Source organism: Myotis brandtii, unplaced genomic scaffold (genome assembly GCF_000412655.1).
Source record: "Myotis brandtii unplaced genomic scaffold, ASM41265v1 scaffold230, whole genome shotgun sequence".
In the NCBI taxonomy this organism is placed as follows: Eukaryota; Metazoa; Chordata; class Mammalia; order Chiroptera; family Vespertilionidae; genus Myotis; species Myotis brandtii.
The window spans coordinates 1,001,106-1,006,540 of record NW_005358650.1 but is presented as its reverse complement, the minus strand read 5'-3'; the positions used below and the strand labels follow the sequence as shown (position 1 = coordinate 1,006,540).

The 5,435-nt window shown below is 40.2% G+C and overlaps 2 protein-coding genes across 16 annotated transcripts in view; one reads left to right on the top strand and one right to left on the bottom strand.

Annotated features, from left to right (window-relative positions):
- The window catches only part of PPIP5K2 (diphosphoinositol pentakisphosphate kinase 2), a 78,445-nt gene extending 78,051 nt beyond the window's left edge, over window positions 1-394 (bottom strand). For 4 of the 14 annotated variants that reach the window (XM_005866423.2, XM_005866425.2, XM_005866429.2 and 1 more), the window contains exon 1: window positions 116-389. The gene's annotated coding sequence lies outside the window, so the exon portion shown is untranslated. Of the gene's footprint in view, window positions 1-62 lie in introns of all 14 variants that reach the window. The other 10 variants (XR_001362169.1, XM_014539869.1, XM_014539870.1 and 7 more) reach the window with 5 other exon arrangements.
- The window catches only part of GIN1 (gypsy retrotransposon integrase 1), a 43,735-nt gene that overhangs the window by 15,995 nt on the left and 22,305 nt on the right, over window positions 1-5,435 (top strand). Inside the window, exon 1 of one of the 2 annotated variants that reach the window (XM_005866422.2) lies at window positions 481-540. The exons of the other annotated variant lie outside the window; for it this stretch is intronic. The gene's annotated coding sequence lies outside the window, so the exon portion shown is untranslated. Of the gene's footprint in view, window positions 1-480; window positions 541-5,435 lie in introns of those variants that run through there. 2 annotated transcript variants of the gene reach the window in all.

The window sequence follows — 5,435 nt, the reverse complement described above, 5'->3', positions numbered from 1 at the left end:
CTCCGGCTCCGCAGAGCTCGGCGGGAGACAAAGCAACTGCCCGGCGGCGGCCGGCTGCAAACCCTGGGCGACCAGGTTCCGCATCTCGGCTTTTCTTCGGCCTCGGGACCCTCACCTGCCACGGCTGCGGTTGTCACGCGAGCGGCTGGAGGTGGCCCACACCATACAGATCTCGGTTTCCCTTTGAATCCCGAGGGCAGGGGTGAGGTGTTGGTCAAGAGGCTCCAGCTGTCAGCGTGGACGCGGGTCCTCTTTCTTCAGTAACAGAAGAGCCACATGGAGGTAGTGCAAGGAACTACTACAGCGGAGAACCTCCGCCACGCCTCCTCGCCCGCCCGCTTCGGGTCTCACTCGGACACCTCGCCGGGCAGAACAATTTCCCGCAGGAGCCAAAGGTTCCGCCCTAACCTGCTTTGACCGGAGCTCCACCCCCATAAGCCCCTCCCCTCTTTAACGACTTGGTTAGTTCCGCTTCCGGCAGCACCAGATAAGTCGCGAGAGGAAGCTTAAATCCTGTCGCTTGCATTTAGGACCACTTCGGTGAGTGGTCGTTCAGGTGTGCTTTGTCATACCTAATGAATTTTAAAGTGAGGCGTAACCTGGCAGTCATTTCAAAGCCGTTCCCGTCGACTAGCCGAGGAAGGGTTTAATTGGATGTTGCGCAGGCGCCCTTGGGGCGGCAGGGCCTTGCGGGGTCCCCGGTCTGCAGAACAGAAACTGGGCGATTTCCGTTTTCGGGCCTGGGGAGATGCCTAGTCGGTGGAACTGGGTTTTACTTAATGGTCGTTTTTCTGTTTGTGCTAAATTTAGCCGGACTTTGCCTTTAAGATTTAGCCGCTTAAACGCTCTGGAAATGCCCCTTTAAAGTAGCGTCCGAGTCTCCGAGTGAATTCAAAAGTTGAGTGCTGCACTTGGTTGACGTTGGAGAATTCTCCCCCCTTACTTTAGCATAGTTGTCGTTTAATCTGGAATATTACCCTTTTGCCCCAAATGAAAATCTCCTGTGCGGGGAGAAGCGCTCGCTCAAGGGAGAATATTGTCTCGTTGTCTTAAAGGAAAAGTACCCATTTTATCTCTGGGTTTTCCTTAAATGGGCGTTTCTAACCTAAAGTGGAGAAGTAATTTTCAAAAGGAAATTCATTTATCACATGTGACTTCATTTCGATGCATTTGGAGATGAAGACATTTTTGTTAAACGGATGTGTACGTTGAAATGAAGCGCAGATTACAGCGAATTGTCTGGGATATTTAGATTTCCCAGTCTTGGACGCTGCATAAAATTGTGCTCTTACATTGTTCGGGGATTAAAATAGAAAGAATTAAGAAGTAAAATTCTGATCACAAGTTAACATGCGTATCGGAATATTACTGATTTTGAGTTTTTAACTTGGAACATATGCATGTAACTTTTAGAGGCTTAACTTGGTGGCCTTGATGGGTTTTGCCCTTGGTGAAACAGTGAAATCCTGATTTTATTTAAAGTGATGCTTCACTGCCTTTACTGCACACACAAGATAAAATTATTGAAGGAATTAAGTAATAAATATTAACACAGATATTCATTGATTTTATTTGATGTTGTGCAAGGGATAGAGTGTAAACAGTTCAGCTAAAGATGACTGACATTTCCTCTTGCAAAGCCAGAAGTGGTAATGAGCCACCTTCGTTCAGGACCTTTTCTTTTTCTGACTGTCCTAAATTGTCGATTAGGTAAGGATTTCACAAACATCACTTATATTAGCGGTGACGGTGGAGCTGGAGAGCATTGCGCCTTCTCCAAGCCGCACGGCGAACCACCGATAGCGGGGTGGGACCTGGGGCCCCTCCCAGGGCCGCGGCTCTTGGCGCGGATGTCAGCCCTCGCATCTCCCTGTGCTTGTGGGCTGGTTTGGTGACGCGCCGGGTGTCAGGATTAATTCCGATAGCCTTATGGAATGGATCAATGAGGATAACCTCAGAGAATTTGGAACATATGCCCTCTTTTAATTCCATATCAGACAAGGAGGGAGAGGAGAGAGAGAGAAACATCCATGATGAGAATCATTGATCGGCTGCCTCCTGCACGCCCCCCACTGGGGATCCAGCCCCCAACATAGGCGTATAGAATGGAACCTTGACCTCCTGGTTCAGCGGTCAATGCTCAACCACCAAGGCACAGGGGGAGTGGGGAGGGGTTTCTAGGGACCAAATGGTGAATATACTTTGAAAAGAAAAAAAATCTACTGGTTCTTTAAGTTATTCTTTTATGTAAATACCAGGTATTAGCAGCAAACTTTTAACCATCTATTTAAAACACTACTTTTGTGAACTGATTTTCTTTCTTTTCCATTTTCTATGTGTCCTTGTCATCTGTGTCTACTTCCAGAACTATAAGCTTGTGAGCCCCTTTAGACTATAATCTCATTATAAAGTATGCAGCTGTTGCCTTTTCTAGGTTTCATTGTTAGTAAAACATATACTTTGCCAGAAAACATTAATCAACCATTAAAGAAAGGAGTGAGGTTTTAAAATCTTATTCCTTGTAAAGATTTTGAGAAGTGTTCTCTGTTACTTTGAACAGCTTGATATGGATAATAATACTTAAGTTTTAAACAATAATTATATGATTTGTAAAGGACTTTCAAATCCATTATCTCATTGATCCATGTAATTGTGAAAAAGGTGGGATAAGTATTAGGTCCTTTTTCTAAATGTGGATACTGAGGCTTAAGTAACTCACTCACTAGAAATGCTGACTCCTAAAAGCCTTATCTTCTCAGACACACCGTACTACTAGTGCCACATGTATGCAAGTAATGTTTTCCCAAAGTGAACTTTGGAACATGTGCCCTCTTTTAATTCAATGCTAACTCTTCTGTTAGGAAATGCAAGTAATTCTTTACTTATTGACAAATAGTTGAATGATCATCGTGTCCCAAACACTGTGTGAAACAATGTAAGCACTAAGAATTAATAAGATCTATTCTTTATTTATAATTTAAATTATTTATTACAAAATCACTTTATAACATTTACTATCAATTCTCGTCATTGGTAATACTTAGTATTGTTAGGTTTGTTTTGTTTAGTTGTTGTTTTTGCCATTTTGATGGATATGTACTGGTATCTTTTAGTGGTTTAATTTACATTTTTCATTGTGTAATGGTTCTGAGTATCTTTTCATGTGTTTATTTACCACCCATATCTTCTTTGATGAGTGTCTGTTCAAATCCTTTGCGCAGGGGTCCTCAAACTTTTTAAACAGGGGGCCAGTTCACTGTCCCTCAGACCGTTGGAGGGCCGGACTATAGTTTTAAAAAAAACTATGAACAAATTCCTATGCACACTGCACATATCTTATTTTGAAGTAAAAAAACAAAACGGGGACAAATACAATATTTGTATTTGCATGTGGCCCGCGGGCCATAGTTTGAGGACCCCTGCCTTTGCCTATTTTTAAAATTGGATTTTCTTCTCATTATTGAGCTTAGGGGAACGCTTTATAAATTATGGACATAAGTTACTAGTATTTATTATATACTAGTATATGTACTTCAAATGTTTCTTAATTATAATTTTTCTTTTCTTAACAGTATCTTTAAAAGAACAAAATTTAATTTTTTTTCTTTTGTGAATGTTCTTTTTGTTTGTACCTAAACTCACAAAGATTTTCCTTTTTGTTATCTTCTAGAACAGGAGTGGGGAAGCTTTTTGGTGCCAAGGGACTATTTGGATATTTATAACATCATCCCCGGGCCATACAAAATTATCAATTAAAAATTAGCCTGCTATATTTGATCAAACATTTAATTAACTCACCCCTAATGCCTTTGCAGGACCAGACCAAATTATTATGTGGGCCTACTATAGCCCGAGGGCCGGATGTTCCCCATCCCTATTCTAGAAGTTCTATAGTTTCAGGTTTTACCTTTTGGTCTATGACCCATAGTGGGTTAATTTTTACAGTTGGTGAAAGATAAGAGTTGAGGTTCATCTTTTTTTTCATATTGATATTTAGTTGTTCCAGCAACATTTCTTGTGAATATTATTCATTCTCTGTTGAATTACTTTGGTGCTTTTTTCAAAAATCAATTTATCATTTCTGTGTGGCTTTTTTCCTAGACACTCTATTCTCTTCAATAGGCCAATGGCTCTCATTTTGCCAGTACCACACCGTCCTGATTACTACAGATATACCCCATAGATATTGCAGGTTCAGTTCCAGACCACTGCAATAAAGTGAATATCACAATAGCGAATCACACACAGTTTTTGTTTTCCCAGTACATATAAAAGTTATGTTTACACTATACTGTAGTTTGTTATAAAGTACACAATAACATTCTCTAAAAAATATACTTACCTTAATTAAAAAATACTTTATTGCTAAAAAGTGCTAATCATCATCTGAGCCTTCAGTGAGTCATAATCTTTTTGTTGGCTGAGGGTCTTGCCTAGATGTTGATGGCTGCTGACCAATTAGGGTGGTGGTTGCTGAATGTTGGGGGTGACTGTGGCGGTTTCTTAAAAAAGACAAAAATGAAGTTTTCTGCATTGAAAACTCGTCCTTTCATGAACAATTTCTCTGTATCATACAATGCTGTTTGACAGCATTTTGCCCACATTAGAAGTCTCACAAATCCTGCCACTGCTTTATGCACTAGTTTACATGATATTCGAAATTCTTTGTTGTCATTGCAACAATCTTCATAGCATCTTCACTAGGAATAGGTTCCATCTCAAGAAATCACTTTGCTCATCCATAAGAAGCAGCTCCTCATCTGTTAAAGATTCATTGTGAGATTGTAGTAATTCAGTCACATTGTTATGCGCTACAGCTAATTCTTGTTCTTTTGCTGTTTCCATCATATATGCAGTACTTCCTCCATTGAAGTCTTGAATCCCTCAATGTCGTCACTGAGGGTTGGAATCAACTTCTTCCAAACTCCTGTTCATGTTGATATTTTTACCTCTTTCTATGAATCACAAATGTTCTTAATGGTATTTAGAATGGTGAATCCTTTCCAAAAGGTTTTCAATTTACTTTGCCCAGATCCAGAGGAATCATTTTGCCAGCTCTAGCCTTATGAAATATATTTCTTAAATACAGTCATGCACCGCAAAATGACTTTTTGATCAATGATGGACCACATATACGACAGTGGTCCCATAAGATCATAATGGAGTTGAAAAATTCCTGTCGCCAAATGACATTATAGCCATCCTAACATCCTAATGCAATGCTTTACTTATGAGTTACTGGTCTATGTATTTACTATACTATACTTTTTGTTGTTTTAGTATGTACTCTTTATACTTACATTAGAAAGTTTGCTGTTAAACAGTATGCTGTGTTACACCAGCAGCAGCCTCATATATCTTATGTTTACTGCATTTCTTCTTTAAAAAATCTTTATTGTTGAAAGTATTATATCTTTCCCCCCCCCCCGCCCCAT